The sequence below is a fragment of the Rhinolophus ferrumequinum genome, chromosome 2 (genome assembly GCF_004115265.2).
Source record: "Rhinolophus ferrumequinum isolate MPI-CBG mRhiFer1 chromosome 2, mRhiFer1_v1.p, whole genome shotgun sequence".
NCBI classification, from domain to species: Eukaryota; Metazoa; Chordata; class Mammalia; order Chiroptera; family Rhinolophidae; genus Rhinolophus; species Rhinolophus ferrumequinum.
In genome coordinates this window covers 35,365,902-35,393,008 of record NC_046285.1, presented here as the reverse complement: position 1 = coordinate 35,393,008, position 27,107 = coordinate 35,365,902, and the positions used below count along the sequence as shown (strand labels likewise).

General features: G+C 36.1%; 1 protein-coding gene across 17 annotated transcripts in view; it reads right to left on the bottom strand.

The window, feature by feature from the left end:
* The window catches only part of BBX (BBX high mobility group box domain containing), a 246,690-nt gene that overhangs the window by 105,193 nt on the left and 114,390 nt on the right, over nucleotides 1–27,107 (bottom strand). For 2 of the 17 annotated variants that reach the window (XM_033128782.1, XM_033128765.1), the window contains one exon: nucleotides 22,937–23,054. The exons of the other annotated variants lie outside the window; for them this stretch is intronic. The gene's annotated coding sequence lies outside the window, so the exon portion shown is untranslated. The remainder of the gene's footprint in view (nucleotides 1–22,936; nucleotides 23,055–27,107) is intronic. 17 annotated transcript variants of the gene reach the window in all.

Sequence of the window (27,107 nt, the reverse complement as noted above, 5' to 3'; positions counted from 1 at the left end):
CGGTTAAGTATTCCATGCTCTCATAAAATACAGTTTTGTTTGAACATGACCCCAAAAGCCAAATTTAACTTTGGAAATTCATCCACAAACTCAGCACTCACTGTATTCTTGACTGGTAGCCTGATAGCTCAACTTCAGAAAAGAGCATGAACCACCCACGCGTGTGAACACACAGTAACTCACAGCACCTGCAGGCAAGTCCTGGGAAGCGTTTAATTCAAGAATGACCAGCAAAAGCATTACTTTACCTGTTCAGCATTAGGCAAATGTTGTCATAAATAAATCCTTATAATACCCTCAAGTTTTTTCTCTCTAGCAAAATAGCTATTTTCTTTTTCTTGAAAAAGAAAACTTTCCCTTCATCCTTATCCAATGGCAGTGATTTTACAGATAGATAGGGAACACATAAAGAAGTATAGATTTCTAAAATGTTCAACTCCCCAGCATGTGAAACCTGAATCTTACCATCTTTGTGAAATACAAATAAAATACTAAAATAGAAAGAAAAAAACTCCAACAAGAAAGGGCATAAGAATTAGACTGTAAAATCAATAAATGAAAAAAATTTTTCCTTAAATACACTTACAGTAACATTTATACTCCACGATTCTGATTGAGAAGAAAAACTGTAAAAGTGTATCTGTGTCTAGAAAAAACACTGGGAGGCTAAACCCCAAAATGTTCACCATGGATATGGAGTGGAATGTGCATTGAGGGCGATTTCCATTTTTCTCTTCCTGCTTTTTAGTGTTTTTGACATTTATTATTTTATAAGCAAAAAAGAAAGCCAGTAAGATATTTTAAAATCAAATTATTTAAAATGTAATTTAATAGAGAACAAAGTAGCAGGCTTCTGAGGTACCAAATCAATATGCTGCAGTGGAAAGTCATTTTCTGTCTGATCCCGTCTGTGACCATGTGACATCTTTTCACACTTGCTCAAAATTAACTACTTCACTACATAATGACTGCAATGCAGCAAATGAGCCTTTAGTCTGTAATTCAATTACTGTGGAATGTTTTACAGTTTGAATATTAAGAAGTGAAGCATATATACTTGACTATATACATAGACATAAAGCAGACTCTCAACATATCATATGCTAATTAAAAGTGAATTTAAAAATTCCGTTGTCTATTTATACCCAAATCATCCTAGCTTCTTAGTCAATGCTCTGACTAGTGGGAGAGTAGAAACATCGTTCTGTCTCATTTCCAGGGATCTTCAGTGATTTCCATACTCTGATCAAAGGCCAAAGCTGATTAACTAGAATGTTCCCTGGGCTCCATACTATTTTATTCACACAGCCACAGTGAAATTATTACCTTGGATAGAAATTTTCATGTTTGCAGGTTTGGCTTTCACACTTGACTGAAACATGCATATTACAAAGGATGTATTCAATAAATGATGAATGAGTGAAAGAATCGTCCTCGAAATAACTAAACTTGGAGACAAATGTCAGAGATGGCTCAAGAAATCACAGAGAATCATCTATAATCTCAGTTACATAAAACACTGACTGAAAGGAAACTAGCAGATATTCCTTAAGAAAGGTTTCCAACAACTTAAATCTCTTTTTCCTTCTTTCAACCCCTCATTCGCATTCACGTTCCTAACATCTTCATGAATTTATTCTCTATCTGCCTTTAAAAAAAGAGGAAAAAAATTAGTTTTTATTTGTAGTATATTTATAAAATCTGATTTTTCCTAACTACAAATTACCCTTTGGACTTCATTACAGTGCAGTGTTATGAAGAACGCGGAATGTGTGTATCACTTTGTCTTTGATTACATTATCAGTAGCTGCTTAGAACATGCTTCAGGTGTAGCTGGAGATACAGCCTTCTCCTTGATCTAGCCAGTAGGTGTTAGATTCTGGGAATTTATATCTGCAGCCCCCCTGTTGCTCGCTTTACTCTGAGACTGGGAAATAAAATTTACCCTCAGTTAAGCAAGTGAGTAAAACTATCCACAAGATACTTCACCTTAATAAAATACTAAGTGCAGAAACCTCCAGAATTTCTACAGCATTACAGTACCAACTTCTTTATTCTTTATGTATGGGCAGGCAACCTCAGAGCCCAAAGAGCAGAAACTTCCAATTATTCATCTGGTTCAGCTTAACTCACAGTAATACCCTGTATTCTAAATTAGCATTTCTTAGTTAGGATGCTTTTGGCATTTTGGGTGGGACAATTCTTCACTAGGCAATACTGTTTCACTCACTGCTGAATCAACACACACCTCAGCTCCTTCTGTAAACTTTTACCCGCAGCCCCAATTCAAGGTGGTAGTATCCCCCAATCACTGACATAAATAATGTCTCACAAATTTCCAAACACTCCCTGGGGAACGGTACGACCCCCGAGTTGGGAATCACTGCTCTAAATAAACCCAGTATGTAAATATTCACATTTTAAAGAAGTGAATTAGAACTCCTTAAAACAAGCTTCATAGGGCTTTTCCCTCAGTGACTACATTAACTAATAACTACATTAACTAATGACTACGTTATCTAATAACACCACCATCACCTCATTCCCCACCCGCTGCACTTTCAGGAACATGCAAGGCTCACCTATTCTGTGTTGTTAAGGTACGCTTGGTCAGCTGGAATATTTTCTGTGAACTCTGATCACTTATAATCTTGATATCATAAAACGTCTATGACCGTTAGTATTTCCATGTCTATCTGTATTGATTACATATGAGCTATCTAATATCTAAATTGGTTTAACCTTGTTAAAACAAGTTTCTAAAGCATCACTTACTTGCATTACCACATGCTCCCACTATTCAGTTCTTTTAAAAAGCATCACAGTAAGGGAATGAATCGCCACACCTTCTGTGCTAGGCTAGCACAGCACAACACACATTAAGATACTCACTCCAAAACCCAGCCAGAAGTATTATTTTTGCCAAGTTTAGGAACTTGTGGTTAGCCAAGCAATGCAAAGCGAATGAGGCATTTCTAAAACATGAAGGGCAATTCTAAGTTTCAGAAGAGCAACAATGATCCAAATTGTTCAATTAATTAATGAAAGGCTTTCTGAAATTGTAAATCTGCACTTTTTTAATGACAACAAATGAATAATCACTTTGTGTGGAAGTTGAAACAGGAGTACTTCCCTTATCTACATGTGCAGCAGGTCCTATAGGACCTGTCAACACCTAAAGAGGCCTTTGAAAACCTCGTATATAGCAAGACCTAGAAATTTAATAGTATCACAAGTGGTCTCTTATAAATATTGCATACATAGTGGGCTTAGTGGTTTCTGACTGAAAACCCAGCCTCTTCCTCTCAGGTACGGCAAGTGCTCATGCTTTCATAATTTGGTTCTGTCACCAGCGTCAAGCTACTCAACATTCTCATTTTACTTGGAAAACATTTCCCCCCTGCTTTTTACATGTCTACTGCCACTTGCACTTCTTGGCCACTTTTTAGAAATCTTGGGCTTCTGAAATCCTATTTGGATTTCCTCATATTGTGCCTGGGGAAGAGATACTCCTTGAGGTGGTAAATGAGTCTGCCCAGGGGTAGCTCTAGTTAAAACAGGAAAGCCAGATGTGTTCATTTATGCCACCCTGAACTCTGCTCTGGGAACAATTTCCAGACCTAAGAACCAAACAGCCCCGTGTGGCCAGTGAGCAAGGTTTGGCCTCTTCGGTCCTCCATCATCCCAAAACAGGACTCACTTGTCAGGGTCTGACTGCCTTCTGGCCATAGTAATACTTACGGGCTCAGCAGGAAGCATCTGAAATCTTGAATTATGTTCTGCTATATACTTGTTCCTCCCAGCCTCCCTTGACCCCTGGGACTCAGATTTGACTTTCTTACTAGAGTTCATTGCCATCAGACTTCCTGCGTTAAAATGCCAGCTCTGACTCCTCCCAGGCTGTCACAGACTGGGCTATTCCAATGAAACCAGGGGCATCAAAGTAACATAATCAATTCACACTCATTTTAAAAAATCATTTTGGCAAGGAGTAATTTTTAAAGGCTGACTCTTTCTGGAGGAATCTGAGGCATGTGTTATCAAGGTGAGAGGGCTTTCCAGACTCCCCTCAGGACAAGTTGGGAAGAAAGCGAAAACCTGGACTGCATTCACATCTCCTTGGTTTTGTTCACTTATTAATTTGTTTTGTTTACTTTCTCCATTTTATGAGGACACAACCCTAAAGCAAGTAACCAAGCACTAGCACAGAAGTCTATTGCTTTGGGGATCTTTTCAATGCTGCTGGCCGCACATCACACACTTCTTAAAGAAGCTGCACTTATTTATCTTTGTAAGGCCATTACTGTACTTGGAACGTATGCAGTACTTATAGCTGCAGCTGGGGAGCCATGCAGCTTCCGCCTTTCGGAGCAGCCCGCCCTCGACACAGTCTGCCCTGAAGTGAAGCCCAGAAACCTCCATGAGCCTGCATGTTGGTTAATATATAATATGTTAAATTATTATCACGAACTATAAATTCTGTACAAGTTAAAAATTATGTATCTATTGTTGTCATCTTCAAAATAAGACATTTGCTATGTAGCATACCTGCAATCCATATTACAACAAACCAAAGTTTACAACTTGCAGTATTTCATTCAATAAGAACATCTGATGGCATTCATACCATTTTAAATGGAACCATATAAATCTACAGTCTTTATTTTTTTTAATGAAGCCCTTAAACACAGTTGTGAAAGAAATCCCAGAGTAACCTAACCTCTCTGTGCCTTGGCATCTTTATCTATAAAAATGGGGAGAATAATAGCATTTGCCACAATGTCAGGATTAAACCAATTTGATTATCTACACAAAAACTACTTAAAGTACTGTCTTGTATAAAGTGTGTATGTACCTTACATAGACTAAGTGCATATGAGAATTTGTTATTATCATTATGATTAATCATGGAATATAAACATTCAAATCAACTTGAAATAAGTTACAATTAACTACTACTAATCATTTACCTCACGGAGCCAAAAAGCAACAAATTCATTCAACATTATTGGGAACTTTATATATAAACAGATGCTTTGCTAGTTTTATCTATGCTGCTGTAATCCAGTGCTCTCATTAGTAAATACTATAAGTAAAGGAGTACCTCTGCATTTCAAAATTCTATGGGTAGAAAAAAGTAGGGGAAGCCTAAATATAAACAGCGGAAAATTGGTTAAAAATAAACAACTTATAGTGATAACAATTCTATGAGAATGTTTTTATTAACATGAATACGTGTTTGAGATAAACGGTTAAGTAAAACCAAAAAAGGACGGGTTACAAGGGATATAAAAAGATTATTTATTTTTTATAAAAAGACATGATAAATATGTACTTACATATGCATAGACAAGAAAAAAGTCTGAAAGAATGACATTAAATTGTTCGCATTATCTCTGTATGATAGAGATTATGCACTCTATATTATGAGTGCGTTTTCCTTCTTTTTGGTAACTTTAACTTAAAATATAAATAATTAAAAAACCAAAATATAAGAAAACACCAGGCTAAGCTTTTATAAACAATAAGCTTTTTAAAATGCTAATTGGCTAAACAGAGATTAACCAATTCATTCATAAACTTGTACGCACTATTAAGATTATTAGCATGTTAATAATTAACTATTTGGAAAAATAACTCAAACACTAAAAAATCTTCCCCAGGACCAGCACAGTGATTCTTAAGAACCTTACCTTACAAAAACCTTTGGAACTATATTGAATATGTAATCTGTATCTGTTACAAGCACAATGTCCTACACCTGTCAGAAAGCAGACATTATTTTCTAAATGATGGGTATTGTAACAGAGGGCCAGTGTTTTCTATACTTGCCACATTTTTATAAAACTAAGAATTTAAAATGGTTAGGAAAGCTCTATTCCTAATGTTACTAATACAGGTTTCCAACGTCATGTGTTTTTAGAATGTCAGAGATGTAGAAACAAACATTCCTTACAATAAGTGGGCAATACAACAAATTTCTCATAGAAACTTTTCACTTTAAAATGATTTTAAAGTTTCTATGAATCTAGATATTCATGAACAACTAACCTTCAGAGAAACACACTTTCTGTTTCAACTATACCCTCTAGATAAGAAAGCTGCAGGGCTGATTCTAAACACAATTATAAAGTGCCACCTAGTGGATAATTTTATCAAGTTTCTCTGCTTACATTTAAACATTACAAAATAATCTTGAGAAAAGCTCCTCTGGGTCGTCAAAGGGTACAAACATTCAGTCAAAAATAAATAAGTCCTGGGGATGGAAGTACAGCACGTTGACTATAGTTAAGACTACCATACTATATACTTGAAAGTTGCAAAGAGAGTAGATTTTAAAAGTTCTCATTGTCAGAAAAAAAAAAATTTCTGTGTAGTAGTAGTGGATGTTAACTAGACTTATCATGGTCAGCATTCTGCAATATATTCATATGCGTCGAATCACTATGTTGTACACCTGAAACCAATACAATGTTATATGTCAATTTTATCTCAATAAAAAAAAATTGATAGTTGCTCTGCATGAGAAAATAGCTGCACCTTACAGCACCTCATCAGTCACCAATTTGAGCTGGTGGACAACATACCACTTTTAAAAAACACACCTCTGACTAATAATATTGATTTTAAATCTGAAGTGGAACCTCTGCCACCACCACAAAGAGAATAAGGAAGAGCTCAATTATCTCCTAAGTGGTCCAGGACGTATAATGACAGTATGCACAAGTTAGAAAGAAGACCTAATTTAACCAGCGTGCTTTTATCATCCACTTCAGTTGGTAATAAAAGATTAGCATCATTATATCAGTAATTACTGTTACCGTTGCTCTACGCTGTAAGAGAACAAATTCACTTGGTCTAAATAAGCTTCATCTGGTGTTGAGAAATCAGTAGGGTTACCAGCAAAGCCTTTAAGGTAGTATACTACGTCTCCGCACGTGCAAGCCGCAAACGCCCTCTGTTACCATTAGGGGTGGCAGTCATACAAGTTATGACCAATTAAATTGCAATTAATGAAAAGAATTAACGTGGAATAAATACATAATCAAGGCAAAGGCATGGGCTGATATTTACAGTTTTAGTCGACAATTCCGAGAAAAGTTTAGGGCTAGACCTCATCAGATGAAATTCAGTTCTACCTCAATTTTCCTAGTTATAGACTCAATATCTTGCTCTTCAGAAGCAGTCTATAAATATTTTTTAAAACCTCTGATTATCTAGATATTTTCGGATTCCCACATTGTAAAACAGGAATGATCAACTTATTTGAAGAGCATCCTCCTAACTGATAGAATAAAAAGTTTTGACTTTGAAGAGTTGTTGCAACTGGCTTCCTTGGAAAATTCTGCCTGTTGTATTGCTGTTCTTGGGTATCTTATTTACAGGATATGTTCTGTTTAAGGAGCTACTCTTCTACAAATGAAATGCTCATTTTGAAAAATGGACAGGGATTGCAAAGCCAGTCCTAGGAGGTCACTGTGTCCTCCAAATTACAGATGAGAAAACAGAAACTCATAGGGTCAAAGGTTAGTTTAAGTTCATCAAACGAAGAGTTAAGATCCAGGCAAAAATTAGAACTCTTTCCACTATATCACACTGTCTTCTTATTCTTCTCCAAAAAGAAATGGAATGTTTCCCTGAAATTCTTCTTAGGGTGCTACAGTTGCATTTTTCATCTAAAAGGTCCATGTGGTACCTGTTGTCCAGGTGTGCATTAAAGGCAAATAAGGGTGTTCGAACTGTGAGTTAAATATAGCGTGATGGGGGTAAAGCAGCTTCTGTGGAGCAATTCACATCAGTGAATTTGACAAGGAGACCAAGAGACGGGGAACAGACCTGGCAGTTATTACGGTGGGAACCATTATTATTTACTGAGAAGGCAGAAGCTGTTTCTGCTTCCCACCATTAAGCTTGTGTTGCCTTTAAGTTTGTGTTAGCTGAGGAGGCACCATTTCCTCAACAGGCGCTCAAAAAGTGATGGCCGATAAACAGATGTCCACAGGCTAACCTTCAGCATTTTAGAAGAAAACCTTCTGTTTCTCTCAAAATCACCATCTTTTATCTCCCTTTATCTTGCAAAGTATACACACACACACCACACATTCTTTCAGCTCTGAATCAGTTCCCATTTCCAAGGTCTGAAAATTTTATCTGTCTTCCTGTCAGATTTGAGGCAACTGACTCTTCTATGTAACTTTTAAGCTACAGTTAAAAATGTCCCTTTTTGTTATTATTTTGCTATTTCTTATTACTCATAGGGCCATATTTCTGATACAGTAAACACACACATAAGTGAAAATCTGAAAACTTGGATTCAAATACTCTAAGCAGGAGCATGCCGTGGCTAAATCGCCTAACCTCTGCATCTCTGGTTCTCTCCATCTGGCCTTGGAGAGGCCCCTCTGGCTCTAAATTATTCTAAGGCTACATTTCTTGAAAACACTCTACAATAGATTTCAACGCAACAAAACTTATCAGGCCTGTCTTTAACACTACTTCAGCAAAGGCTTTAACAGAAGTCTGAGGAGCATAGTGATAGGACCAAATCTAAAAGGGGTTCTTTGTGGGTTGTAAGTGAATTGCTCTTGAGAAAGTCTCTGTAGACATCTTACTTTGGCTCCTCCTCTATGCAAACTGCTATGGGAGCCTAAGAAAAGCAGCTTTCAAACTTGTAAGTGTAGAGGTTTGGTATTGCTGCCGCCAGGCTGCAACGGCTGCCAGGGGACCGGAGTGAGTCAAAGCCATTCTATGCATCGCACGCCTCAATGTCGTCCCTTTCCTTGGCAGCTACATCCACCGGGATCAGTCATCCAGCTAAATGTCACGAGTCCTAAAGTTATTACTAGGGTACAAGTTTCCAGTCTGAAACTTTACAAAATGATGTAACTTAAAAATCATTACAAAGGAGATCTTTTTATGTTATTATTATAAGCTTGGAACAATTTGTGAAAAATTAAAAGGGTCGTGAGACAATGAGTTGGAGTTACACAATGTGTGCGTCTGAAAGAACATTCACATACACCTTTCTGGATCAAAGGTATTACTGGCACTTATTAAAAGAATCAAGTAGAATCAATAGGCACAGTTTTCTGTAGTATTTACACAGTCTGAGAATTTTCAAAGATATTTACATGTGAATACCTCATTTTCAGACTCCTCTAACACTTATTTCCAACTTACAAGGCATTACAACAGATGATTTACTTACAGCCTCTTTTCCCTTGAAAAATGTAACTTCCTGAGTATTATTAATGTTTTTGGTCAAATTATATCATATGTAAATTTGAATGCTTGTTTTTGAAAGGGAGAATAATTAACTTTACATTTTGCAGTCATCCCACTCTGTAAAAATCAGTTCATTTCTGTCCTTCAACAAAAATGAAATACTTGAAGACTGTCACTGAAGACAGCTCTTCTTTTATACAAACTGTTCTATGAGTCTTTTAGATAAAAGTAAACTAGCGGATAAATAAAAGTACATGTTTAGATATTAGAAAATGTATTTCTAACAAATAGGCTTCTTAATTTTTAATAATTCTACAAGTAATGTTATGCTAATTTTTAAAAGAGTTTATAGTAGTCTAATGTCATCCTGAATAAGAGATACTTCTAATGAAAAAATTAAATGAGTCTTACTAATAATCTGTTTTCTTATCAAAAGCAATTTGGAAAAAGGAGTATCTTACTATAAAGAAGACACACTTTCATCATCATCACTATTATCCTCATTCGCCAACAGCCTGACAATTTTTAAACTTTGGCTATACCCTTAATTTTGTGAGAAAACTATACAACTCAGTTAAAGAGGAAATGAACAGTATGATTTCTGTGTTTTGGAGGGTGGGGGGTGGGTAGGTAGGTGCTGAAGCAAAAATGCTGAGGTTTAAAAAAAATGTAGGTTTAAAAATCAACTTTTATTAAAAATAGATTTTAAATGGCCATTTTATCAGAAATTGAGCTTTTAGGTACAGAATATGAAAACTCACTACCTTACCACAAGAAAAATTCTGCTTTAATCAAACAGATCTCCTTGCCATTACATCCCACACAGGTTTTGCCACTATACAATTCCTTGTATCATTTCTACTACAAGGAATGTTTTCTCCACCAACATGTCCTTTTTTTCCCCTCAAAATTCTGCTAAAACTTACTGAATATGGAACTCTTCTTATTAACTCAATCTAACTTTGACTGAAAAACACTCATATTTATTTTGAACTCCTACTTTGTTGTTCATTCTAAAGCACAGATTTACAGAATTAAGAACAAACTTTAAAGATTATCCAATTTAACTCTCTCATTGAAGAAAAATTCAGGTCCAAATTAAGAAATTTGCTCAATGTCCCAGAACTTGTTCTAGTACAATGTTATCCATGGGATTAATTTTTTATTTTCATTCAACGTTGAGAGAATCTAAAAGGTAACATTTCTGAAGCCAACTGAAGTTTATTTGTTCAATATTTTTTTAAAAACAACAAAGCAAATCATTGATTCTTTTCACAAAGTATAAAAATTTCATTTCCTTAGAAATGACTTCATTAAAATTCATGTCATTACATTCATTTCATTAAAATGACCAAAAGCCATTCAACATTCAAAATAAATGTACTGAGCATCTACTGCCTTGCCAAGCACCTCATGAAAAAGGCAAAACAATATATGAGAACTAAGAAGGCATTCAAACTTTTGAGAAAATTTATCATAAGATCATAATATTCTCCGGAAAAGGTTTAATTAACTCAACACACCATATTCCAACAGACTACAGCACTAAGTAAATTAAAAAAACAAAACAAAAAAAAACACAGTCTATATACTCTTCCTCTGTTCCACCTGTTTTATACCATCCCCAACTTCAACCTCTAAAGAATTCACACCTTGTACTGTACGTAGGTGATGCTATCTTGAGGAACTGGTGACAATACAGATTCAAAAACATTGTAAGTCTTCCATGAAGTTTCCAGCTGGACTACAAAACATTTTCAACTTCATTCCATGAAATGCCATATTCAACTATGCTTGAAAACTGTAGTCGTATTATCCTAGATCCCCTTTAATTTTACCACTTTGCATCGTATGTCTATAAAGTAGCTAGGACCTTTCTACTAGAAGATCAAATCCTCCTAATACTTACTTTCCAAATTGTGATTTCAGAATACGAACAATCTTTCTCAAATAACCTGCGCTAAGAGTTACATAAGTAAAACCATTCATTTGTTTTGTACTTGGGGAGCTAAGGTAAAGAGATCCTTAAGGTCTCACTCAAGTGACTTGAACACATCTGCTCTAATTCTCAATTCAGCATTCCAGATATAAGATCGCATTTCAACTGACAGCCGTCAAATAGGAGGTAGGCATTTCCAATTCGCAGTTTTAATGAGGTTTATCAATGGTCATAATTTGGTGTTTAGGACTTTTGCCAACCATGTTCATCTTTCTGTACCTGTCCGGGAAGAAGAGTCACAAGTAGAAACATGGAAGATATATAATTTGCAAGAAAAGGATCTCAGAAAACAAAGTTATAAAATTAACCTGGATTTCTAAGTAAAATACAATATATTCTTTTAATACTCTTCCATTGTGACTATTTAGTTACGACAGAGGCTTAACAACACTCTTTTTCTCCCTAGATATTTACAGCAACAGCCTCCAAAGGAGACAATCAGTTTTGCAGTCCAATATGGATCTAATAAAATAGGTGAATAGTATTATATCACTGCACTCAATTTTACAGTTTCTAAAAGTCTTTTGGGACATCATTCTCAGTATGTTTCTAGCTCTGCCCATCTCATTCTTTGGACTGATTTTCTTCGGTAAACTAAAGCATTCATCGCTTCTCACCAAATAACACACACACATATAATTACAATTTTTTTTCATCTTGTGAACAACATTGAGATGTACCCCTTGTCGGGTCAATCCTTTTCTTTCATTTTGTTTTTTGTTTTTTTTTTTTATGTCGGTCAATCTTGAGATGAAGATTCAATGCTTTCCTTTAGGATCAAGGAACTAACTTAACTCTCCATGAAAACTGTCTTTGAAATCATTTAAATGCAACTCATTTCAAACAAATAGACAAAAATCTTTGGCACATGTTTTTAATTTGAAGGAAAAAGAAACGTACTCAAATCAATCCTTGAGTAAGCTCCAGTGAGAGCAGAAGAAAGGCTGTCTCAATAAGCTTTAAACCGAAGAGAGAACAGCTGACTGGACGACTGACTCCATTCCGTGAAAATCAGACCCACTCTTGCCCTGGCAGACCTAGAAGTTCTCTAACTTAAGAGTTCCAGAACGCCAACTTCCCTTGGTCCACAATGGTTCTTAGCAGTTGGCAGGTTACTAACTGACACATACACAAACCCTGTGTGTCCAGGGCAGCTTGAGACTCACAGAAAGTAACGCTGCCATCTACCCACTGTACGGGTTAAGTAACCGCAAATAACTATAAATGGATGAAAGCTGCAGCCAAGATTCCTCTAAGCTCAAAACAGACCTTCACCTAAGGGCAGTGATGCCATCATTCAAATGAAACATGGTGCTTGGCTAGCACAGGGAAAGGGAGTAGAGTGCCCACTGGCTAAGCACAAACGAAACGTACAGATTCTGAGTTAGATTTGGTGGGAGACAACAGTTTGGCATGTATACAGAAGAAAACCATATTTAGTGATCTTTAATAACGTGAGATGTCCAGGTGAGCTTCTTAGGAGTCCCAATTACTCAGAACAACTATCAATATTAAAGCACAGCTGCTAAACTTTCTGTTCCACTGTTTTTATTAAAAAGATTCAGTGATTTATATTTTTAGATTTAATAAAACCTAGTCAGCCTTTTAGAAATGTGGTTTTTGCAGCTAGATAATGAATGGTAATATAGTAGGAAATTAACTTCAGGAAAATAGATTCATTGCTCACTACTTTTTCCTTAAAATTACAGACCCATTTGAACATTTCACTGTTTTCTTATCCAGATATAAACTCCCAGACAAAAATGAATATTATTATTCTAGCAGTCACCTAAATTTAAATGAAGGTATATTCAGAACTACTTGAATAAGATGCTTTTTTAAAATCTAGATATATCTGTATTTTGTATAATTATGTGACTAATTACATAAAGCTCCACTGTGAGCTTACTTTTATATATACCGGGGGAACCAAAAAAATGTATATAAGTGGACTCTTTGGTCAACGTTGCTCAAGCAGTAGTTCGCCGTAATCAGAAGTGTCTGGACGCTGATGGTAACTACTCTGAGCACCTTTCGTAATTGCAGAAGTCAAATGTGACTTGTATTCATCTTTTGTTATCGGTATATATTGAGTACTACAATTTTTAATAGTTTTTTCCTTTCTTAAAATGTGTATACATTTTTTTGGCACCCTCCGTATTACTAACTTTTATGTAACAGATTGAAAATATGAGTAAAAGTTAAAATATGTAGTTCAAAATTTATTCTTAAGTTAGTTTTTAAAAAGTTCTCTACCAAGTTAAGCCCATTCAACACAGAATCTGTAATAAATGAATTTCCTGGCTCCCTCTAAAGGGAAATTTTATATATTTATATACTTTATATACATTATATTCATTGTAAATTTTCTATTATATTTAAGGATGATTCAACTTATGAACACAATAGTTTACTTTAATATTTGCTGCAACATAATCATTAGGGAATATATGAGTTTCTCTCAGAAGACATTAAACTAAAATAAGAACACTAAATGAATGCTGTAGGTTTTCTGAAGCACTTTCAAGCCTGTACAAATTAATAACATACTAAGTGAATTAGTACTACAAAGGAGACTTTTATCACTGATAATTTAAAATATTAATGTGAATACTTAACAGGTCAAGCCTTTTACATTAATCAAAGACGTAACGAAAGACTGGTTAGAGTGAGCGTTCTCCCATCAGTAAAGTTTTCATGTCAGGTAATTTCTCCCATTTTTTTCCCTTGTAAGTCTAAAAGGATATTTCTTTCCTTGCATTCCTGAGGAATAAAAAGTTATCTGCTCTTCTAGAAATAGGATGGTATTAACTGCTTCTTTTGGGAATAGAACATTTGGCATAATATATTTTTGTGGCGTTTTATCAAGTAAGTAGTTAGGAGGGGTGAATTATCAAAGACAGTCCGGCTTCTTATTCTTCGTGGCCAGACAGGTCAGTAAATCTCAGGTCTTTTGTGTGTCTTAAGGCTGGAGGTGGAAGTTTAACAACCGGCCTCTCAGTAAACAGTAACTGAACATTTAAAAAAAAAGAAAAGCAAAATAATGTTTTAAATTCCAAATTTGATTTAGAATTAATGTTATTAAAAATAAATCCTTCATTAAAGTTTCTCTCCTTTTCATGTTTTTCATTACAATATTCTTCTCTTGCCTTATTCTCTTCTTAGCCTAAAATTTGCCAGACTTAACATGGAATTTTCAAAAATAAGGTTGGTAAGATCATGACGCAATCAATTATTTTGTGTCCCTCAATGAACATCAGAAGGAGTCTACTTAATTGTGGTTCACGGTCAAATACACAGCTCTCTGGCCAGGACCCTCAGGAGTGACTGGCAGTGTTTACAATGTACAAAAAGTTACGACAGAGTTTGTGTCCCTTGCTCTGTGTGGCCTGTTCTCTGGTGTCTATTGCCTTCGATCCAGAGTTCAGAGGCACTCACAAAATGAATTCTGAACAAAAAAACACACTGAGGAACTCTCAGTCCTGGGAGAATCCAAAGAGTCAATTATTCCTTGAAAGTGGTTGTAGCACTAATCCTATTCAGATGGAATCCTTTTATGGGAAGACTGAGTGAAGGTAGCAGGGGAAAGAACTCAGGCCCTCACTCACCGTTTATCTGTAGTTGAGAAGTTCCTAGCAGAAAAACCACAGGAGAAAGGAACGGGCAACTTTCCTTGAGCATCAGATGAAAACAGACCCATTGAATCCACGGAAAGACCCAACAGTAAAAACCACCATTAACTCAAAGATGGTAACTGGAGTGTGAGAAAAGACGGGGTTAAGTTGGGCAGCACTGAACAAAGGGTAGGACACACTGCCCTGGTCCCAGTTGTGGGGTTAGAGGAACAAGAGGAGAGCAGGAGGGCAGAACTCAAGCTTTTACACCGAACAATGCCTTGGTTGCCTGGTGAATGGTATTAGGAAGCCAAAGGCATTCATTATACTTTCGCAAAGAAAGATAAGTATATTCTTTCTGTAGAACAAATCAACCCTAAATAACAGAAAGGAAGGGAAGTTCGATGTATGCTCCACTTGCTGGGGTTATGAGAGAAAATAACTGGTCACTGTGACACTGTTATGGGCCAAAAGCCCAGTAAAGTAGACAGATTCAAGTTTGGTAGTGGTGTCCAAGCATCCAGTGAAAAACTATTCGTCATTTCAATTGAAGATAGAACATAAACTATTAGAGTCAAAAGGAATCTTATAGATCACTGGTCCACCACTCTCATGTTTCAAAAAACCAGAGTGAAACTCAAGAAGAAATGACTTGCTTATGGTTTAAAAAGCTATTCACCAGCATAACTGTTTACAGTACTCATGATTTTTGCCCCTTACTTATAAGGAAATTACTGCTGAGCAGGCAAAAGGCATTTTAGTGCTTACTGCATTTATATCTTTCCTTTCTTCATTCAATAAACATCTACTGACTAGTAAGTACTATGCACGAGACTACATCCTGGTATACTTTCCTGGAAAACTTCAGAAAATAAATGTGGCAAATAGTGGTAACAAGTTTGACGATAGGTAAAATATTGAGATCAATCAACTAAAATTGTGGACCACCAAGTACAGATTCCAAGATTAGAAAGAACTGGGATATGAAAATTGGAAATGGTATATCCAAGTATAACCAGATACTAAAAGTACCATTTTTCTGAGAAAAACAGAAGTGGGTAAAGAACAGAAAAGGGAAAAAAGTCGCAAAAACAAGTTCAATTATTTACTCAAGTTCCTGGGACTTTTGCTATGCAGAACAAAACACAGGCTGAGTAAGTCATTGCAGTTTGCAAATAGGCTTCTGTGGGTCACTCTTCCTCAACTTGAATTAAAGAAAAAAAGAAATCAGTAAGCGATGTATATTTCCCCGCACAAACTGTCTATAGAAGTCAGAAACAGTTGACAATTTTCATTTTACATGAGAACATTACATTATCATGTGGCTTTCTTGGGAGAAAAACTTAGCCAGCAAACATATCCCACTATTCCAGGATTTCTGGATTTAAGTGGTTTTGAGAAAAGATGCAAGTGACAACTGGAAAACCAAAAAACTGAGAGAAATCAAAGCAGCTGCTGCAAAGAATAAACTAATTAAAAAAAAAAGAAAAAAAAGGTCATCAGGATTATTGTTAAGATGGTGTCATAGGCAACTCACAAAATTTTTTAAACAAAAATCTGGTAATTTAAAAGAACTATAGGGGATATACAGGGAGTACATAAAATCCAACAAGTTTTATGGAAATCCATTTGCCATTACCTTGGAGAGTCTAAAGTTGGGCATATCCTTTGACCCAACAGTTTCACTCCTGAACATTTTTATCTTAGAGAAATAACATGTACATAAAGAGGCATAGACAGGAATCTCAAGAATTTTTTTCCTGCAGTTTTATTCCTAATAACAATAACACGAAAAGTAGAAACAACCTAAAAAGCCATTAAAAGAAAGTGGATAAATAACTTGTGGTATTTTTATATAGTGAAATACAACTGTGATCATAACTGAATTATAAGTAGAAGAAAGGATGACTCGCAAACATAATGTTTAGTTTTCTAGGACCAAGATGGTGATCCAGAAAGAACTTACCTCCTCCCTGGAACACATCGAAGCTACACCTACAAACAAAGCAATTCCCCTGAAGAAATGAGGACCCGGAACAGCCTTCTGCACAACAAACCAGAGACCGCAACGAAATGGGCAGGAGGGCAGGAGAGTCGAAGAGACTTAGCTTTGGAACTCCACCCCCAACGCACTGACGAGCAGTAGGGAGGGATCGCTAAAGGGCCGCACGCACAGAAGCCCCCGCCCTACCGCACAGCGAAAAAAGTGGTTTAAAGGTCACGTAGGACATATGTAAGGAAATCCATTTTCAAACCCTAGAGCATCTACCAAATCGGAGAACTGCGCAGGCAGTTCGCTACGGTGTTGGATGCACAGGAGAGCGCCATTTGTATTACACACTCTCGCCCTCCACCTTGATTGCACGATCCGGACACTCCAGCCAACCCGCCAAGGGCGCCCCAGTGCACCTCAGTCCCCAGGCTCATACCAGGTCGGCAGTTTGTCAATGGGAGTCCCTGCAACCACCGCCCTCTCCAGCCATAGCTCCAGGCTCCGGGAAGCTTCTCCCCCCGGAATCCCAATCGATAGTGGGAACCCACTCCAACTATAGCTCTTGCCCCCATGCGGCTTGTCCCTGACACTTCCCACTGACCCCACCCACTTCAGCCATAGCTCCGGGCTCCAGCGCCACTTGTCCTTGGGACTCCTGGTGGCCTGACCCCGCTCCAACTACACTTTCAACCAGCCGGCCAAGGTAGTCCGGCACAGGAGCCCGGAACTTCCCACAGTCCATGCACGCTCTAGCTATAGATCGGGGCCTTGTGTGGCGTGCCCCCAAAACTCCCCATGGCCCAGGCCCATTCTACTGCTCCAGCAAGCCCACCAAGGCAGCCCAAGTGCGGCTTTGCCCCGGAACTGCGGCAGCATGAGCCAGTCCCAACTATAGTCCCAGCCGCCCCCCACCAAGGTGTCCCTGGCAAGGCTTGCCCATCCAGCACTCCCCACAGTCTGCACCTGCTCCATCTCCAGCTCCAACCTGCAAAGGTGGCCCCGGTACAGCTTGCCTCCAGGTATTTCTGCAGCTCGAGCTCACTCCAGCTCCAGCTCCAGCTCACCTAACAAAGACGCCCTGCACACGCACTCTGTAAAAAGGAAGTTCCTACACAAGGCCACTCCTTCAAAACTGGGATTGGCTTTTGTTTCACCTAATTCATAGAAACAAACCAGAGAGTCGAAACGAAAAGACCACATAAAAGAACAGGGGAAAAAAGGGGTGTGGGGGGGGAAATCTCAGGAAAAAGAACTATTGAAATGAAATAGAGATAAACAATCTACCAGATAAAGAATTCAAAACAATGGTTATAAAGATGCTCAACACAGGCTGGAGAAGAACAGATGAACACGGGTGAGAACTTCACAAAGATAGAAAATATAAAAAAGAACCAATCAGAACTGTGTAACACGATAATTGAAATGAAAAATACACTAGAGGAAATCAACAGCAGATTAAATGATGTATAAGAACAAGTCAGAGCTGAAACACAAGGTAGTGGAAATGACCAATCAGAATAGCAAAAAGAAACAACAATTTTTTAAAAAAACGAGTATAATTTAAGGGATCCCTAGGACAAAATCAAGCCTATCAACATTTAAATCACAGGGGTCCCAGAAGAAGAGAGAGAAAGAAAAGGACAGAAAACCTACTTGAAGAAGAAATGGCTGAAAAATTCCCTAAACTGATCAAGGAAACAGACATTCAAGTCCAGGAAGCACAGACAATCCCAAACAAGATGAACCCAAAGAGACCACATCAAGACACATCATAATTAAAATGACAAAAGTTAAAGGTAAGGACCGAATCTTAAAAGCAACAAGAGAAAAGCAGCTAGTTATATTCAAGAGATTCCCCATAATACTATCAACTGATTTTTCAGCAGAAAATTTGCAGGCCAAAAGGGAATGGCACAATATAGCAAAAGTGATGAAAGGGAAAACTTACCGCTGTGTTTCCCCAAAAATAAGACCTAGCTGGACCATCAGCTCTAATGCATCTTTTGGAGCAAAAAGTATAAGATCTGGTATTTTACTATACTACAAGACCGGATATAATATAACATAATGTAAATGTAGTATAATATAATATTATAATACCAGGTCTTACATTAATTTTTGTTCCAAAAGACACATTAGAGCTGATGGTCCAGCTAGGTCTTCTTTTCGGGGAAACAGGGTACCAATAATACTCTACCCAACGAGGTTATCATTCAGAATTGAAAAAAGATAAGAGTTTCTCATGATCATTTGGGATTTATTCCAGGGATACAAGGATGGTTCAATATCTGCAAATCAAACAATGTGATACACCACATAAGCAAAATCAAAGGAGAAAATCGTATGATAATCTCAATAGATGCAGAAAAAGCATTTAACAAAATTCAACATCCATTTATGATAAAAACTCTCAACAAAGTGGGTACAGAAGGAACATACCTCAACATAATAAAGGCCGTATATGACACTCCCACAGCTTACATCATACTCAATGGTGAAAAGCTAAATAAAAGCTTTCCCTCTAAGATCAGGAATGAGACAAGGATGTCCATTCTCACCACACCACTTTTCTTCAACACAGTACTGTAAGTTCTAGCCACACTAATCAGACAAGAAAAAGAAATAAAAGGAAGAAGTAAAATTATAACTATTTGCAGATGACATGATTGTATATATAGAAAACCAAAAGATTCCACCAAAAAAAATGTTAGAATACATGAATTCAGTAAAGTTCTGGGATGCAAAGTTAATATTTAGAAGTTTATTGCACTTCTATACACTAAGAAGTTTATTGCACTTCTATACACTAATGAACAATCAGAAAGAGAAATTGAGAGTACAATCCCATTTACAATTGCACCCAAAAAAAAAAAAACCACAAAAAAAAAAAAACGAACAAAAGAAAACTAGGAATAAATTTAACCAAGGAGGTGAAAAACCCGAACTCTGAAAACTATTAAGACATTAAATGAAAAAAACTGAACAAGACACAAATGAATGGAAGGACATACCATGCTCATAGACTGAAAGAATTAGTACTAAAATGTCCATACTACCCAAAGCAATCTCCAAATTCAATGAAATCCCTATCAAAACATCAATGGCATTTTTAATAGAACTAGAAATAATAATCTTAAAATTTATATGGAACCACGAAAGACTCTGGATAGCCAAAGCGATTTTGAAAAAGAAGAAAGCTGACGGTACCATGTCCCCTGATTTCAAAATATACTACAGAACTATAGTAATCAAAACAGTATGGTACAGAAACAGACACATAGATCAATGGAAGAGAATAGAGAGTCTAGAAACAAACCCATTCTTACATGGTAAATTAATCTATGACAAAAGAAGCAAAATATACAATGGGCAAAATACAGTCTCCTCTTTAATAAATGGTGTTGGGAAAACTGGACAGATAACATGTCAAAAAAATTAAAAGTATAAGACCTTCTTACACCATATACAAAAATAAACCCAAAATGGATTAAAGACTTAAATGTAAGACGTGAAACCATAGAACTCCTAGAATAAAACAGGCTGTAAACTCTTTGACTTCTCTCTTAGCAATATTTTTTTAAAAATATATTTCCTCAGCAAAGATAACAAAAAGCAAAAATAAACAAATGGACTGCATCAAACTAAAAAGCTTTTGCACAGCAAAGGAAATCATCAACAAGATGAAAGGGCAACCTACTGAATGTGAGAATATTATTTGCAACTGATATACCCAAGAATGAGTTGATATCCAAATTATATAAAGAACTCACACAATTCAACATCAGACAATGCAATTAAAAAAAATAGGCAGAGGACCTGAATAGACATTTCTCCAAAGGAGACATACAGATATGCCCCACAGACACATGAAAAGATGCTCAACATCACTAATAGTCAGAGAAATGCAGTATTAAAACCACAACGAGATATCACCTCACACCTGTCTGAAAGCTATTCATCAAAAGATAATAAGTAACAAGTGTCGGCAAGGATGTGAAGAAAAGGGAACCCTTGTACACTGTTGGTGAGGTTGTAAATTAGTGCAGCCACTATGGAAAACAGTATGGAGAGTCCTCAAAAATTTGAAAACAGAACTACCATACAACCCACCAATTCCACTTGTGAGTATTTATCTAAAGAATATGAAAACACTAATTTAAAAGACATATGTATCCTTATGTTCACTGCAGCATTGTTTATAATAGTCAAGATACAGAAGCAACCTAGGTGTCTAAAAATAAATGAGGGGATAAGGAAGATGTGAGATACACACACACACACACACACACACGATTACGACTTAACCATAAAAAACAATGCAATCTTGTCATTTGCAATAATATACATGTACATAGGGAGTATAATGTTAAGTGAAATAAGTAGGACAGAGACAAATACCATGATTTTACCTATATGTGGAATCTAAAAAAACAAAACAAACAAACAGAAACAAACTCGTAGATACAGAGAACAAACTATGGCTATAGAGGAGTGGAGGGTGAGGGGATGAGAAGAAAAGGGGAAGAGGATTAAGAAGCACAAACTTCCAGTTATAAAATTAGTCAAGGGATGTAATGTACAGCATAGGGAATACAGTCAATATCATAAAAACTTTGTACAGTGGCAGATAGTTACTAGACTTACTGTGGTGATTACTTTGTAAGGCATATAAATGTTGAATTACTATGTGGTACAGCCAAAACTATACAATAATATATTATTGTATGTCGACTATAATTAAAAGTAAATTTGAAAAAAAAATCATGATGTTGAACAGCAAAAAGAGGTGTTGCAGAAGAAAACAGACAGCATTATATTATTTGCATAAAAGTCAAAAACATGCAAAACTTAATGCAGGGGATACAGAAATATGTGAAAAAATATAAGGAAAAACAAGGAAGTAATTAACTCAACCTTCAGGACTGTGGTGCAGGTTACAGAGAGGTGATGGAATCTGGGCCAGGCATAGTTCTATTTCCTAAGCTACCAGTGCTAGTTACTCAGTTATTCATGTTAATGTTATTCTTTTCATCTTCTTCACATGGTATAAATATGCTCTGTATATGCATAGCATTTTCTAAGTACTATGGGGGTTACTTATATTTTTTAAAAAGCTGTCAGAAATGAATTTAACAAATTATTTTAAAGGTATTTTTTAAGTATGTTCAAGTAACAAGTACCTAGCATGCACTGGGGACTTCTTAAAATATCTCTCTACTTCACACAACAACTCTAAGATAAATATTTTCATCCTTAGTTTACATATGAGGAAAATGAGATTCAGTGTTGTTATGTAGATTGCCCAACCTGACACAGCTAGCAGACGTGGGATTCAAACCATATCCAACTCTGAAAACCATGATACAACTGCAAGGACTGCCTAAAATATAACAACAAAAATAAATTTCCAACACAAAACAAAACTGATTTGATATACTACAGTTTACTATTTGAATTCATTTTAGCATTGAAATGCACCCATACATCATATTGTAATAGTCTGTATTCATTTTATTTCATTGTACATCTCTTTATTACATCATAATCATCATTTACCCTTGAAATCTATGAATTCGAAAACTGAAAACAGATACCAATTATGTTTATGGAAGGTCTCAACGTGGCTGCAGTTCTTTTCATAACTTGAATTTCTCTAAAACTGGAAGTTCAAGGATAGTTAGCTGTTGGTAGGCTGAAACTCAGCACTCTCATTTCACTACCCTCCCATGAGGGATTCACTCAGGCAAGCCAACAGACTTGTCAAGTGCCACAGAAATTACTCACCCCCACTCTATTTCCTGATCTCTTCCAATCATATGTCAAAACCTAATTTTAAACTCATACAGGGAACCTGATTAATGTCACCTGGTTTTTTCTACTCCATTAACTCTGGGCCTCTTCAGCACACATACAACACAACTCATTGATAGAATTGTTTGTCAGTTTTTTACTTTGTTGTTTTTGTTTGTGCGTGTGACCATCCTACAAGAACCACTGAGAAGAGTTTATGAGTTTATTTTTTCTGAGCTATGCCCTAACTTCTTCCCCTGAGGTACCACTGTGCTTTGTAAACAGTAGTCACTTAATAAATGCTGATTGACTTACTACAGTGGAACAATTCGCCTCTGGTATTTCTCAATATCCCAGTGAATCCTCCACACCTATAAACATGCTGGAGATGATACCAGGTACCGCTAGAGGCTTGGGGTCTTCCAGACGGTGCCTGGGACAAGAAAAACACAGAGAGAGACCAAAGACAGTCAGGAGAAACACAAAGAGAGGGAACATGGAAATAAACAGAGAACAGAATAAAGAATGAGAGGAGCAAAAGAGTCAGGAGTTATAGAGATTAAGCATCCAGAGACACTCAGAGACAAGGAGGAAATCAGCAATCTGAACTTGGGTTAGGAAACCACATTTTGGGTAACTATTTAGTCATGAAATAGGTGCCCTCGTGTTACTAAATTTGTGATATAATCAACCATTTTAAAGTTATTTCTAAGGTTTTTCTGAACTTACATCTTTATTAAAAGTCATCTTACAGGGTCTCATCTTTGGAGATACAAGTACATACACACAGAAACAAACATAATCTTCAAAACAACTCAGCTATAAATAAGGAAATATTTGTCCAGTTCTCCCTCCAATTTGGAAAATTGTTAACTTCAGAGAGGTAATGTGACTTGCCCAAGGTCACAGGTAAGTATATGATAACTGGGCCCCAAATCTTCTGATTCCAAAATGCAGTGCTTTTCTGACATCCCATGTTGTCTCTATTACAAATGAATCATATATAAACCCAAACCGTTTTAATAAAATTCAAACTACACATTCAAGATAAAATTTTCTACCTCTTCAGACACTGAACTATTCAGGTTATTCACTAGGATACTTTACCTCAGGGCTTCATTTATTTAAAAAATCTATCAGGAAAAAAAAATTGGAATAGAAATATATCATCCGAATGATAGAACATTTTAAACAAATGAAGTGAATATCCACTTGACAGAATTTTTACATTTAAAAAAGGAGCTAGAGTTCATTGCTTTTACAACTTTATAATTTCAAAGTCTCAGTGATTCAACAAATTTCAGCTGAGATAAAAAATGCTCCACATTTCAATAAACTCTTAGATCTAAATACTAGTAAATTTGTCTCGAACTTGTTCTCTCATAATGTTTCACCTAAAGTCTACAACTGCAATTCAATTTCAGGGTAGTACACGTATAGTAGAAATGATTTAAGGTACCACGCTTTGTAAGCATTAGTATTTTCTCTTAAGAAAGACTTACACTCTTCTAAATAATCATGCCCTTTTGGAAGCAAGGAATGTAATTCCAGAAAAGCTCATTTGATACAAGTGTAAGCATGTTATTGGATTTCACAGCAAGACAAAATAATACGAATACAAAGAAATTTCTATTCAAGTGTGCATCCATACATTTTCCCAGGTTCAGCAATTTTCAAACCACCAATTTTCAAATAAGGCCTAAATTATAGTGCTACTCTGCCCTCTAGTGATTGGCTAGGATGTGCTAACTAAATGCTCTCACTTATTTTTTAATTGCTTTTTGAACAAACCTTAGGATATATATATATATATATATATATATATATATATATATATATATATATATATATGACGGCTGCTTTTTCATCATTTGAGTAGTGAAACAGAGAGTACTAGTCATCTTTTAAGATATGGCTTGTGGTATGAACACAGTGCAGGAAGGAGACACAATTTCTTTCCATAGGAATTTTCTACTTAACTATTGCAAACCAGAAATAAAATTGAATATAATCTATTCTAATGCTCACTCATATTTTTATGTCAAATAATTCCATTCAGTTTCTTTGTTAAGAACTTTACAAATTTCAAAACTATAAATCCCCAATTGTATTATTTTGGAGACTGAGGTATCAAGGTGAGTAGTACTATATATACCACACATAGATGAACAATTTTCTACTAATTCTAATAGAGCAAGATACGCTTTAAAAAAATTATAATGAACATCATTTACCCTTAATTGTTTAAGTGGCAATTTAGAACTTTCCTGAATCTCAGTGTCGTCATTAGGAAACTGTCACTTTCTATGTGGAAACATTAATCAAGGATGCCAGTTAAGACATAGTTATTATACAGAGATTCACCCCAGTATTTCAATCAAGGGAATTTCCTTCACTCTTAGTTTTTCTTGCCATCAACCTCTTGTGAGGAACCATGCATTCCTAGAACAGCATTTCTATTCTCACTAATGCCAACTGTATTAATTCTGTGTCTACACACTTGTGTTAAACATCACATTTGATCACGCGAATGTAAAAGGACACGTGAACATGTCAGGACAGTCCATAAGCAATTGGGTGGTGTGGTTAGGAGCACAAACACTGAAACCAAAGAGCCATAGGTTGAATTCCAGCTGTCACTTAGTAACAGTGTGACCGTAGGCAGATTAACCTCTGTATGCTTCAGTTTCCTCATCTACAAAAAGGGGACTAAAAAGAGATACCTACCAAGAGTAATATTGTATTTGGGTTACACAGGTGTATGTATTTATCAAAACTCAGAGCATATACATTTAAGACTGTGTATTATACTAGATGTAAATTTTATATCGAAAGAAAAAGCTTTTGATGTACGTAAATACTGAACTCCAGTCAATAATATACTTGCTATAGTACGCAGTGCCAAGTGTAGCGACGTCTATAATTTACTTTCAAATGAATCAAAAAATGAAATGAGGAGGGATTATAGGTATGTAATAAAATAAGGACAGCAAAATGTTTGTGACTGAATCTAGGTGGTAAGTATATGAATGCATAATGCTATATGTTTAAAAGTTTTATAATAAAATGTTAGGTAAATACATCTACCTTTCATAGAATTCATATGAAGATTAAATATCTATTTAACAGTATTGAATATACAGAAAAGTGTCTGACAGTCAACAATGACAAATGGGAGTAAATTTAAGCAAATGAGTGACCTACTCTTCCCTAGTTGGAGAAGAAAGATAAAAAGTGATGAGGCATCGAGCTTCCAAACTGGAGTGGGCAGTTGTCACCATGGCATTGAAGCTCAAATTTCAAGTACATTATAAAACTGCAGGGACCATGTGAAGAACATGGTATTTGAAAACCAGAAAGAGCGTATTTGAATCCTGACTCTGTTTTTAATTAGCCAAGAAGCTCAGAAAATTTAGAATGTTCTGAGCCTCAGTTCTTTCATGTATAAAATGGGAATACTGACACGTACATCTAAGGATCATTGTGAAGATCAAAAAAAAAAAAAAATACAAACACACACAGAAATATTAGCACTTAAAATGTAAAGAAAACTGCAGTTATAATAATCATTATTACTACATAGGGGGAGTCATATACACTCTTACACTCTGTACATGGAAACAGAAGTGACTACATATCTGATTCTAACCTAGAAATTTCATATGCAGGTGGCCCTACGACTCCAACGAGCTTTCTAAAGGATCTTTATTAAGACAATAAGCCTTATTTAAAATTTGACTGACTGAGTGTAAAAGAAGAGCTGGCAATAGCAGGGCATTCATTAATCATCCTTCTGTAATACCGATTATAATAAATATAAATCCTACAGCTGAGACATTTGGAAAACATGTTTGCTAACAATATTTTAAAGAAGGCCACTTCAGTGCATTTGAGGGAAATATTAGCACCTGGGTAAGCTTTGATTTGAAACAGTCTAAGGCAACATATTTAAAGAAAAGAATATTAAAACTATACAAGATGACTTTTATGCTCCCAGGGACTGGGTTCGTAGATCATTATAGATTACTCCATGAAAACAGTGGTTCAACATATAGTTTTAGCTTAAAAGAGAACCAAAAACTTGGTAATGAAAGTGGGAATACTGGAAACATTATACAACACGGCTTCTGCTTTGACCACTATCCAAACACTGCTTTCTTCAAAGGACCCTGGGATCACCTAACCCAAACACCTTTTCAAGGCAGTTAGATGTCTCTATATTTTTCACATTTTTGTTGAAAACTCTTCCCAGTCTTCTTCCGTCCTATACTCTATTGATTTTCTCACCACAGATCTGATTGTTTTTCCTTCCTTTATACTTCTCTTAACAAAGAACAGGTAGGTGTTTTCAAAAGTTCTGTCTTAGCCACATTTCCTACTTTCACCATTTTCAAAGTTTCAGCTCTACCTCTCGTTATACCTGTCTGCTGCCTGCCTCTTTTCCAAACTCATCTCAAATTCCTTACTACATCCTATACATGATCAC